Source organism: Bidens hawaiensis, unplaced genomic scaffold (assembly GCF_021521415.1).
Source record: "Bidens hawaiensis isolate Kalapana, Puna unplaced genomic scaffold, B.hawaiensis_p1.1 tig00010636_1, whole genome shotgun sequence".
NCBI lineage: Eukaryota > Viridiplantae > Streptophyta > Magnoliopsida > Asterales > Asteraceae > Bidens > Bidens hawaiensis.
The window spans coordinates 648,200-661,615 of NW_027491815.1; the positions used below are offsets into that span (position 1 = coordinate 648,200).

Genomic DNA, 13,416 nt, shown 5'->3' on the forward strand with positions numbered 1-13,416 from the left:
TAAAAACAATAAAGTAATATATTTATTTTATATATAGAAATTATAATTAGACATATAAAAATAATTATAAACATGTTTAAAGTTATTAACAAGTAATAAAAGAGCGAAGGTAAGCTACTTATAAGTAAGCTTGAGCATTATAAATAAAGTTTGAAATGTTTTGAGGTCAAACTCTCTTTAGTTAACGAATGATTTTTTGGTGCAATGCATTTAGTTGTCTTCCAATTGGTAGTTGTAATGGAGAGTTGATGTGATTAGTAGTTGGTTTTAGTAGTGCAATGATACACATAATAACATGCCCTTATCTAGAAGATGGCATTTACATTCAAGGCCATGTGTCGTCACTCGTCACGTACTCACGCTACCCCCTTTCAACCCCTCAACGCTATTGTGCTAGTGCCTTCCTCTATGTCGCCCCTTTATCACCCCAACCGTCACCATTTAACACCCTTGGGCTGTTACTTGATGTTTATTTGGACTGTTATTGTCATTGAACAATTCACTACACATGATCTAATAAAAAACAATTAATATAATGATTAACTATAATAATTAAATTAATTATTCAACTAATTCGTATGATATTCACTTCTCCACAATACACATGCAATAGTCGTTAAAAGTTTGAGATGTAAATTTTTATAATCATACATTAATTTTTAATTTAAGTTTTCATTATGGGAAAATAGAAATAAATTGGTTGTGGCTCAATGGTAGAGCACTCACTTTACTAGTGAGAGGTAGGGGGTTCATGTTGGATTTAATGGTCGGTTCGGGTCAAGTCAACGCGGACCGACCTGAATATGACCCGGTATGAGTTACACCGGGGGTAACGAAATATAAACCCACTTAAACGTTAACTGGGCCCGACACATTAAGATGGTGGTTTAGGCTTTGGTTGGTATTTGCGCTTAAGCCCAATGGGTTTAAAGTTGATTAAACCCTAAAATATTTTCTATATATAGAATACTATATATACTTAATATTTTTAACCTAATCACCAACTCATAATAATATAAACCCTAGCCACTATTCAACCTTTTTCCGGCGCCGTTTTCCGGCCACCGCCTTTCCATCACAGCCGCTACACCGAAGCCACCGGAACCACCAACACCATATCCATTGGTGTTGCTGCTCGCTACCGCTAACTCCCGTAGCTCGATTTTCCGGCAGATCCGTTTTTCCGGCGGATCCGTTTTTCCAGTGACCTGTAGTTTCCGGCAGCCTTGTTAGTTGTCTGATGTTCCGTCGCTACTGCTGCTACATATTGCAGCTCCTACTGTTGATCTGCTATTGTACATCAGAACCAACCCACCACCGCCGTATCCCGCCGTCGCCAGAGAAGTCCGCCACCGCCGTGAGCCGCCGCCGCTGCCGTTGGAGCTTTATAGGCTGTTGATTGTGTCTAGATCTAGCTCGTTTCGTTAAGCCCTCGGTGTCTTCCCGGTTTCGATAACCGAGGTACAATAACTTAACTAGATCTATGGTTGTTTGTTATTATTCGTTTAATCGTACTCGTTTAAAGTTGTAATCGGATCCGGGTTTTTGGTTCGTGTTAATCGTTTATATTCCGCTGCGTTTTATAGTTCGTTTATACATATATATTAATATTGATTAATATCTATCAAAACGAAATAATTATTAACTAAAACGGGTTTTATATATTTGACCGTTTTCGTTCCGAACCACCGTTGAAACCCAATAGTGGTATCAGAGCCGCGGTTACAACGTACGAGTCAATCCCGGTTCGTTTAAACCGGATCTACATCTCAAACTTTAAATCGTTTAAAGTTTATAGATCTAGATTTGTTTTCGGGTAATTTTAGATTTGGTCAAAGTTTTGTTTATTTTATTTGACCAAGTTAAAATGACCCGAAATTTATTTATTTTGAATATGTAAATCCGGCCCCGACCTATGTTTGTTTGGTTGTTGTTGAGCTTGTTATTTGGCCATATGGATGGTCAAAATTGTAAACGGTTATTATTTATTTTTTCGGTTTTCTTTTGGCCATAAAGATGGTTCAAATTTGTAATAGGACAATTATTGTTAGTTTATAAATTTGTAATAAAGAAGACGCGAAGATAACCTAGGACGAACTCAAGGATTTCTTGGAGTTAGTGGGAGTTCGGGCAAGATGACGGGATGCACGAGGAAGTCCATCCTTGTGGTTGTTTTGTGTTGTGAACCCCTTGACCCGATCGGTCTCCCTAATTGGCTCTAGCGAGACCGATCACCTTTTGGCCATAAGGATTTACATATTATTTGCTATTGTGGTTGCTTGGATTGTTTATAATAGGATTATAATATCACCGACCTAATACCAAATAAATTTGAAAATAAACATTTTATTAACCAATTATGTTTTGAAAATTAAAAGCGTTTTGATTTCCAAAACTAATAACTTAATAGATTTCTATTAACTTAAAATTGGTTAGTCGTATCGCGACAAACTTAGTTTTTTAATAGGTTATTTAAAACTAAGTGTCCTGAGAGATGAAAGGGTTCATCAAATCATCCCGATAATAAATACAGTAAAATTTGACTTTTACTCTATTTGGTAATTTTAAAATTAATCCCAATTTAAAACCAATAGTTTATGCCAATCCTACTACAAGTCACACTTGAGGCATACCGCGAAATTTCAAGTGTTTGGAGCTACAGCACCGCACTTGTTTTCTAGCCTATCCCATCAAGGTGAAAGCGTTTCGTTGACACATCCGGCCCTTTCACACGTCACTATACTAGGACAACTATTACTTTACTCTCCTGTTACGTGCTAAAGCTGTCTGGAGACTTTAAGTGGGCAAAGATAAGGCTAAACGTATCTATACAGACAATCGTTGTCTATGTAGGCCTCATAACCGAGAGTTGTGCTCTATTCACAATTGGCAATCGTTGTCAGTCTGCCTAACCACTTATTAATGTTGTGTGCTACAGCTGCCTTTAATAACTGGAAGCCAGATTCCCATGCTCCTATTTCATTAATGTTATTGGGTCATTAATAATAGGACTACAACGTCGAAAATACTAATTAAATTTACTTTTTCTTAATTAATCAGATGTCGTCAAACGAAAACTCACCCTACGCCCTTAAGACTATCCTTGAGAAGGATAAACTGAACGGTACCAACTTCATCGAATGACACCGCAACTTGAGACTTGTTCTCACCATGGCAAAACGCCTGTATGTTCTCGATGGACCTGTTCCAACCGAGCCTGAAAACAACACAGCAGCTGCTCGAAAAGTTCTTGACAAGCATAAAGATGACTCGGCTGAGGTCTCCTGTATTATGCTAGCCACCATGACTTCTGAGCTTGCTAAAGGCTTAGAAGACTTTGGTGCCTATGAGATGCTTAAGCAACTCAAGGGCATGCTCCAGAAACAAGCGCGTCAAGAACAATTCGACACCATGAAACAACTCATTAGTTGCAAGATGGCATAAGGGTCTCCCGTCAGTGCGCATGTTCTTAAGATGAAGGGGCACATCAATCAGCTCAAGAAACTTGATTATCCCCTGCCTGATGAGATGACAGCTGATTTCATCCTTAACTCTCTCCCCAGCTCATACGACCAGTTCGTAATGAATTTCAACATGAATGGCTGGGTGAAGACAGTGCCGGAGCTTCACAACATGCTCAAGACGGCTGAGATGAACATTTATTCTAGGACCAATCAAGTTCTAATGATCCGATCTGCTGGTGTCAGGAAGCCTAATACCAAGAACCGGGGTTATAAGGGTAAAGGCAAGAAGAATGTTACCATTGCTGTCCATCGTGCCACCAATGCTAACAAAGGGGTTCCAAAGATACCACCGCCGCCCCCTGAGGAGCGCAAGTGCTACCGATGCAACCAAATGGGACACTGGATGCGAAACTGTCCCGAATACCTTGCTGAGATTAAGATGAAGAGAGCCAATGGTGAAGGCTCTTCTCGAGGTATTTCCATATACGTTATTGAACTTTTCACTGTCTCTAGCAACACATGGGTATTTGATTCCAGATGTGGTTTCCACATCGTTAATGTCTTGCAGGAGCCTAAGAACTGGAGGAAACTGAATAAAGGCAGCATGGAACTCATCGTTGGAGATGAGAAGAGAGTACCAGTTCTGGCAACTGGAGTATTTCATTTTACTTGTCCATCTGACCTAGTTTTTCATTTGAATAATTGTTTGTATGCTACTGGTTTGACCAGAAACATCGTTTCAGTTTCGTTGTTGTTTGAACAAGGTTTTAAGTACGTTTTCAATGGCATGGCTATTTCTACTTACTTAAATGATATATTTTATTTTGAGGCTAAACCTCGAAATGGTATTTATGAGATATATGTTCAAACTAATAATAACGTATATAATCTTTCAAAACGTATCAGATCTGGCATCAACGATACATTTCTGGCATTGCCGACTTGGTCACATAAGCAAGGCAAGAGTTAAAGACTCTAATCCGAAGGGATTCTTGAATCCATAGGACCGGACTCTTTTGACGATTGTGAATCTTGCTTAGCTGGCAAACTCACCAAAAACTCCATCACTCATAAAAGTGAACGAGCAAGAGATCTGTTAGGACTCATACATACTGGTGTATGTGGACCTTTCATAACCATGTCTAGAAACCATGAAAGATACTTCGTTTTTTTATCAACGATTATAATCGATATGCTTATGTGTATCTTATGAAACACAAGCATGAAACTTTTGAAATGTTCAAAGAGTTTCAAAAAGAAGTGGAAAACCAACTTGGTAAAACCATTAAGATACTTCGATCAGATCGAGGTGGAAAGTATATCAGCTCAGAGTTCATCAGTCATCTGAAAGAGTGTGGAATTATTTCACAGCTCACTCCACCTGGCACACCCCAACATAATGGCGTGAGCGAGAAGAGGAATCGAACTTTGCTAAACATGGTTCGATCAATGATGTGTAGAACTAACTTGCCTCACTCCCTTTGGAGTTTCACCCTTATGACCGCCTCCCGCATTCGTCAAACACTATAACCAAAGCGGTTAATATTTCTTTCATCCTGATACAGATATGATTTCTATAAAGAGGAAAGGCCACTTACTCAAGAAATAATTTCTCGATCGAGGAACTGGAGATAACATTTTCGATCTTGAAGAAATTCAAGAACCACAATCAACCGTTGAGGAAGTTGGAGCGTCTGATCAACAAATTGTGGTTGTTGGTACATCAGACATGAACACGAGCGTTCGCAGAAGTAGTAGGACTCCCGCACCAAATCCTAGATACCTATGGCATCTGGATGGTCCATAAGTCTTATTAGTAGCCGAGTCTGGCGACGAAGCTACTAACTACATATCTGCAATCTTGGATCCGGAGTCTAAGAAATGGCGAGATGCCATGAACGCCGAGATGCAATCTATTCATGACAATCAAGTCTAGAACTTGATTGAGCTACCCCCCGAAGGTCGGGCAATAGGTAGCATGAAATAACCGTTAAATAATTATATATATATATATAAATGAATAACAATAATAACAACTATATACGACATAATATGGAAGCTTCGGTTAAATAATTATATGTATACATCTATGAATAAAGGAATAACAATAATAACAACTATATACGACCATTTGAAAACCTACTCTTTGTCTTTTTCACCAACATACGTAGCAAATCATATATTCTCACAATCTCTTCAAGAAATCATATAAACAACCTTATGAGTCATTTCTGTCTACTGTAGCACTGTTAAAGATATTTTGAAGACCCCTCTCAACTACTATATAAACTGAATTAACTTAAAGACTCACTTCAAACAATCCTTTGGCCATCTCTAATCAACCAGTTTCCATATACTCTAATACTCTTAACCCAAATCTCCCACCATTTCGACGATTCTGACGACCAAAGCCAACTGCCGTCGCACGTCGCCACCACCATCCATCTCCTCCGTCTTCTAACACCCCTATAAACGACCCTCAGACGAGTGAAAAATGTCACCGCCTCCGTCGTTCGCGTCTTTCCGGGAAGTATCATTGCCACCGTATCGCGAAATCCAACTAAGGTAACCCGAACCTAAGTCCTATTAGTCATCTATCTAAGATCTTGAACGTGAATTATAACACATTTATTCAGTTTTCAACATGAGTTTATAAAGCTTATACTATGATGAGTTACTATGGAGAAGATGAACCAGTAGAATTATAGAATAAATATTTAACAATCTGCTTATCTAAAATAAATTGTTACGCTCAACTGGTTAAGACCCCTCATTTTCAAACAACAGGTCTTGGGTTCGAAACCCCCCTACAGCATCTGTTTTGTTATTTTTATATTATCATCTCATTTTAACTGATTAGTTAACTGTTTATAAAGCTATATTCATAAACTTGTTGTTGGTATGTTGGTTAAGTCCTTGGATTGAAACAGAACAGATGCAGGTTCAAACCCCTTGGACCGCAGTTATATTTTTTAATAACTTGACAGCTCCTTTAACTAATTTGTTTAACTGTTTCTGTAAACATTAACAAATATTGAATAGGTCCAACTGGTTATGTTGTCTGTCCAAAATTAAACTACTGGTCACAAGTTCAAACCCCACCCATGACAAATTATTTTTAAGCCTTGTTTAAATAGTATTCATTCATAATCATTTTTTTTTGTTTAAACATCTAAATAATATTCGTTAAAAGATATAAATAAGAGATATCGACCTCATTAATAATACTTATTTTTCTTAATCAAACGACTCTATGTTTTTTTTTATGTATACATAAGATAAAATTCGATTTTAACTTGTTATAAACCACACACGACCTTATGAACTACATGTATACGATGTAGGTTGATTAAAAGAGCCTCACTCATATTTCATATCTCTGTAAGATAACTAATCAACAATCAAGGTACGGATCCTAACCCCCTCCCTATTGTTATCATATTCGATTGTTATAAACCTCATTGATATTATATACCTTTGGAACTCCTAACGTCTCTGACACCTCGATTCATTTGACCGTCCGTTCGATTCATGTTCAGATTATGATTTGTTAATTGACCTGTTAGCATGCGATATTTTTATTATTAAATTGTACTCGTTATCACATGTTCCGTGATGTGTTAAGATAAGTATTGTTATTATATAACTCAGATTATTTGTACTCTGTTACCCTGAGCACTCGCTTCCCGTGGAGTGTCCCACGGGCGTAACATTGTGGCATCGATGTTATGTGCTCCTTCCGTGACGGAGAGATCAGTTCATGGCGTCTCTTAAAGTACAGGTGTGGTACATAGCTATTAGGAGGCGTATGGATATATCCTAGTTCAGTTTTTCAGTTTCAGTTTCAGGAAATGGTTGTGGGTATGCCAACTTACGCCATTTCGGGTGATTGACATATAGGAGTGCCCCCCTGTATGTCATCACATATTATCAGACTCAGTTATGCTTATGGGTACATCCGTATTATATATTTCAGTTCAGTTATATAATTTTAAATTGGTTATATGTTACCATATATTGTGATTCAGATAATTATTACTTGCTTTTGAGCCTTAATATTCCGTACTGGGCATTCGGCTCATTCCGTAAATCTTTTTACACTTCAGGTTCACAGGATACCTTGGGCGGGATCAAGAGAGAAGCCTAAAAATTAGGAATAATTGGAAGATGTATGCTAAGCTTATGTTATTTGAATAATATGTATTTTGGACTTAGTATTTGAACTATCAGTAGTATGTACCTTCTAATGAAGTAATGGAATTATGTCTTTTTGTCTCTGTATACCTCCGTACATTGTGACACGTCAGCCTATTCGGGTCGGGGTGTTACAGAGCAAGTGGATTTTGTCACACCCCAACCTACGGCGGAAATGTCGGGGCGTTAACTGATTGTCATAGCTCACAAGGTTACTATCATGAAATTATAAAGCGACAATATCTAATTAATTTATTTATTATCAAACAACATTCATACACAACAAAAATAAAGAAAATTACAAATACAAAACCAACTATTCTTGTATATGTTTTATCCTAAAGTCATCCCTATGTGAGCTTCAGTTCGATAAGCAATCCAAATCTATAACCTGCAAATGCGTACAAAATATATGTTTGTCAACAACACATGTTGAGTGAGTAGATCACCAGTTTTGACACAAACAAAAATAGTAATATATATAATGATATAAGTGAATAAAAAAATAGGCAAAACTGTTATGTACGAGTATAAGCAATTAAACCATAGCACATACATAAACAATCAACCATAAAGAAAGGGCTAAACCGTTGCCATGCGAATGGGCATTGGTTACCAAAAATGAGGTGTCAGTGAAACCATTGCCAATGCGATCGGGCTCCGGCCACTACGACGGGCGTATGATCATACTATAATGAGATTATGTTGGACCTCTCCGAATGCGATTCAAGTAAGCAAGTAAGCAAATAACAAGTAACATGCAATCATTCAATTGATACACAACATAAAGATCACAGTTTGCGTTTGAGAAATAATAAGATAAATAATATGATAAATGGTACGCAAGTGTCCCCAAAACATTTGAAAACAAGTAAAATAGGGGAGTGATTACTCACCTGTTCGGATGAACGAAATATAGGTGAAGATGATGATGAGAAAGATGAATCCCTCGGGATATACCGTCAAAGATTCCTAGTTAGATAATATGATATTAAATTAATTATAACTGAGATAACATGATTTAAATAAAGTAAGATTTTGATGTGATTAGAGTTATGTTTAGTAATTAGAACGTTAATGATTGAAAGTTTGATCTCTACGAATTGTATTTGTTATTATGAAAACAATATTATTAGTCATCATTTAATTAATAGAATCGTCTGTTTATCATATAATCGAATTTATGTACAACTAGTTTAAATAGATATGAGCTGTGATATATGCTATAATATACATTTAATTAGTTAATTATAATAAAACTATATTTTAAAATCTTTAATGAAACCCAATTGTAAAAAATATAGTTAATTCGTCTAAGACTGATTATTATATTTTCGTTTAAAGGAATATTACATAATATATATATATATATACACATACGAAAGCTTGGACGCAAGATTAATTTACAAGAACGTTGACCTACTAGTTTCAGTTTAGTAAAAAAAATAAAAGAAAATGTTTATTTAATATTAATTATAATATGTTATAAACATCAAAACCACTGAAAAATATAAAAAGTAAAAAAAACTGGGTACAGCCGAGACTTGAACCCTGGTGGAGGCCGGCTGACAGTGATTAACATACACACACAACACCAACTGATCTGCGAGTTGAGTTTGGTAACCAAACACAAACAAAAACTTAAATACAGTATCTGACTTTTTCCCCAAATTAACATAAACCCTAAAAACCCAATTGACTGATCTGCTCAAAGTTTGGTTGATTGAAGTTAGGGCTTATGTTAACAGCTTAAAGACGATTGTATTACATGTTTTAATTACCTGAAACAACGATGAATTGATGGTGAACGCCGTAAGGAAGATGACGGCCAAGAACAAGATCAGAAACGATATTACAAGCTATGCTAATGCAAATAAGGTTAGGGTTATTCGGCGATGATGGTGAGATGGTGCAGGGCTGTTTAATTGCGTTATAATCAACCCTAAAGGGTAAATCCATATAATGGTAATGCCGAATTTGATTATAACGAATAGTTCGCATCATGAGGGTCGCGTTTACCAAATTCGTTAAGACGGTGCGATCGAAATGGACGTACAAACGATTTCCTAATATCAATTCTAAATTTAGAACGAAAATTAAGCTTCAATAAATTAAGACGAGTCTCGGGTTTGGTTCTTGGGTTATGGATACGGGTTTGGTTGTTAGTTTAAGCATAACTGCAATTAGGTCCTTGAAAAAAGAAGAGGGAAACAATCCCGGATAAAAGTTTAGTGTAGGGTAAAACTTTGAAATACCTTGTAAGTTATTTATATGAAATAAATAAATGATTTAAGAATAATACAATAATATTAAAATAATTAGATAATTCGATAAAACGGGTCGAGTAAATGATTAGGATATAATTTTGAAAAACCCGAGTTGTTACAGATTTTAAGCAAGCATCTCGAAGCTGGAATCTTCACTTTGATGAGAAAAACAAAGAGTTTGGTTTTATCAAAAATGAAGATGAGCCTAGTGTTTACAGAAAGACTAGTGGGAGCACTATATCATTCCTCATCTTGTATGAGGATGTTATACTGATAATTGGAAACAACATTCCTATGCTTAAGGAAGTTAAGCACTGGTTGGAATCTTGTTTTGCAATGAAGGATCTTGGAGAAGCTGCTTGTATTCTAGGAATCAAGATCTACCAAGATAGATCTAAGCGGCTTCTATGGCTAAGTCATTGTACATACATAAGCAAAGTCATGACACGCTTCTCAATGGACAACTCCAAGATAGGAGCTGTTCCATTGCTAAATGAACCATTTTAGCAAATCGCAATCTCCGGCAACGGACATTGAGACAAAACACATGCAAGCAATTCCATATGCTTCAACGATTGGCTATGTCATGGACGCTATATTATGCACTAGACCTAACGTCTCGTAAGCGTGTTTGGAGGAGTGGAAGTGGAGCTCACTGTAAGGTGTTACACTGATGCTAACTTCCAGAATGACCGAGATGTTTCTCGCTCATAATATGCTTGGATGAAGAAATTCATAGCCAACCTCGATCTGGTTCCAAGTTTAGGAAAATGATCGACGTAATATGTGATAACACAGGTGCTATTGCTCAAGCCAAAGAGCCCAATTATCATCACATGGCCAAACACATTTTTAGTTCCACTATGTACGAGTAATACTGGAACGAGGTGACATCATAATAAGCAAAGTAGACACAGATCAAAATCTAGCTGACTCGTTCACTAAGCCAATGACTCAGGACAAGCATGATCAGCATAGAGATGCTATCGGGCTTAGACTTGCTAGTGATTTATTTTGATTTAGTATTTGGATGTATGAACATTTAAACAGTTGTACTTTTTAGTTCACTTTTGATTTAATGCTTAAATGCAAACGTTGAATGATACAACTGTGTTCATTTTAATACGTTTAATCCGTGAATATTGTATTCTAAATTATCCGTAGTCGGTCAGACTCGTGGGAACGATTCTGAATTAAGACTATTCTGAATTTGGACTCAAGCAGTTGACTTCCAAACTCACAGACCTCATTTTGAATGACGTTGGATGTAACTCGCATCAAATCATCTTCATGGATCTTGATCATAAGATGTTTTGATAATAGTATGCTCATTTAGTATCCTTAGACCTGAGATACATATTGGAACTTTCGTTTACCGAGGAATATTCTTTGATCATGTTAACCGCTGTTGCGTAACTGCCAGTCATAAAGGCATTGATTGAGAATATTCTGGAGTTCAGTGGGAGTTGTATGTAGTCAAGATGGGATTCTGTACTCTTACATGAAAATGTAACAGTTAGACATTTTGGCGCCCTCGTTGATTCAAACTGGTAAAGTGTGAGGCCTCACCCAAACTTACTGTGTGTTTGATTGGACCACTTTGACTCTATATCGAGGACTACAATAATTGAACATCGTATGAGATTGATATGATCCATGTGTCACACCCCCATTTTAGGCCTAGGAGTATGAACCATAGTTGGTACCACATTTGTAAATAAATCAGAGTAGCGGGTTAATGCGGAAGACTTTATAAAAACATAAGGATCATTTTTATAAATATTTACAATACAAAAGTCGTGACGAAAGTCTCGTTTAGTTTTACTTGTTTTACAAAAACCACCATGTTTTAATATTTACACAAAATTATACGAGCCATCGGATTCTTGAGCTTCTTCGTCTTTCAAGCTCTACTCTTGGTTACCTGCAAAATGTTATTAAAATACGTCAGCAACAAATGCTGGTGAATATGCTGACGCTAAAAATATTTTCTTTACTTAATTACCCCTCGAGACCACGTAAGCCTCGGCCCATCTTGGCTTAGGAATAATCAAGTTAAACAATCATCATAAATTCGAGTCTCTACACTAGGTCACCACAGCAAGACACCGCAGTGTAACATCCTAGAATTTTGGTATTTAATAAAAGAAAGTCGCGCTTAGTTATTGGGTCTAAATAATTAAGTAGTATTAATAAAGATCATGGACTTGGACTAATTAAGATGGATTAAAGGGAATGGGCCTTAGGTCCATGGGCTTTAGGGGATATAAATATCCTCCTAAACCACCCTAAATCCTCATTTCATTCCATCCTAATCTCTTCACACTCCAAACACACACACACACACCACCTTATACGCGGGCGAAAGAGAGAGAGAGAGAGAGAGAGAGAGAGAGAGAGAGAGAGGTGAAACCTGAGCAAGCAAACGCGATTCAAGATTTATACGAGATCCAAAGTTCATAATCTAGCTAACCGAGACCAAAAAGAAAACGTAAAGGTATGATTTCGATCTTAAAGTTCATGTTTTTATAGACGGTTAGCCTTGAAACTTGAAACTATAATAGATCGGGTCTAAGCGAAACGTAAAGTAACGAACTTGATGTTTGGACGAACCTAAAGAACTCATAAACAGGTACGGTTCGTTTAAGATAAACCGTAGATCTTGTATTGAACGTTTTCGAACTCAAAGGTCCAAACTTTATGTCTTTCCGGGCCAAGTTTTACCCGAAAAAGACCATAGGAATGATCGCGGGTTGGTTAGAATCATATCCAAGAATTTCACATTGTAACAGAGATGATTATGGAGGGGTTAAGGACGAACAGGGGTGCAGCTGGGCAACTTCGCCACAGCTAAGCTCGCTGCTGTTAACTTCGCCCCCAGTAAGTTCGCCCAGCAAGTTCGCTAAGCATAGCAAGTTCGCCAGTCCTTAAGTTCGCCTACTGTGAACTTCGCCTAATACAAGTTCGCTTACATAAGTTCGCTGGTGGTCAACTTTGCTACATGCTAAGTTCGCTTGTATATAAATTCGCTTGTATAATAAGTTCGCTAAATGTTAAATTCGCTTAATATTAAGTTCGCCAAAAGTTAAGTTCGCTGAGAAATGAATTTAAAATCCTAATGAAAAATGTGTTAAGACAGCTTAACCCCAGCCAGGGGCTGCCGCCCCTTGGACCCCGCTAGGGGCTGCCGCCCCTAGAACCCCGCTGCCAGGGGCGCTGCCCCCGGACCCCATTCGTTGTGGGTAATAATTGAACTAGGATGACGATATGGGTAGAGATAGTTGATTGATACATGTAATTATTATACAGTTAGTCGTGCGTAGCTCAAGAAAGGGATTACGATTAACGGTGAACGTAACCGCATTCAGGTGAGTTTCTAGCCCCATTTCCTTGTTATGTTTTCGGGGCTGTGTGCATACTCAATGTGATAGTTAATACACTTACCTTAAATGGTAAGTGTATGCCATGTATGATTTATGTGATAGATATTA

At 37.2% G+C, this 13,416-nt stretch overlaps 1 protein-coding gene across 1 annotated transcript in view; it reads left to right on the forward strand.

Annotated features, from left to right (window-relative positions):
• Positions 1-13,416, forward strand: part of LOC143535841 (CBS domain-containing protein CBSX3, mitochondrial-like) — a 259,822-nt gene that overhangs the window by 209,746 nt on the left and 36,660 nt on the right. The window lies entirely within an intron of this gene.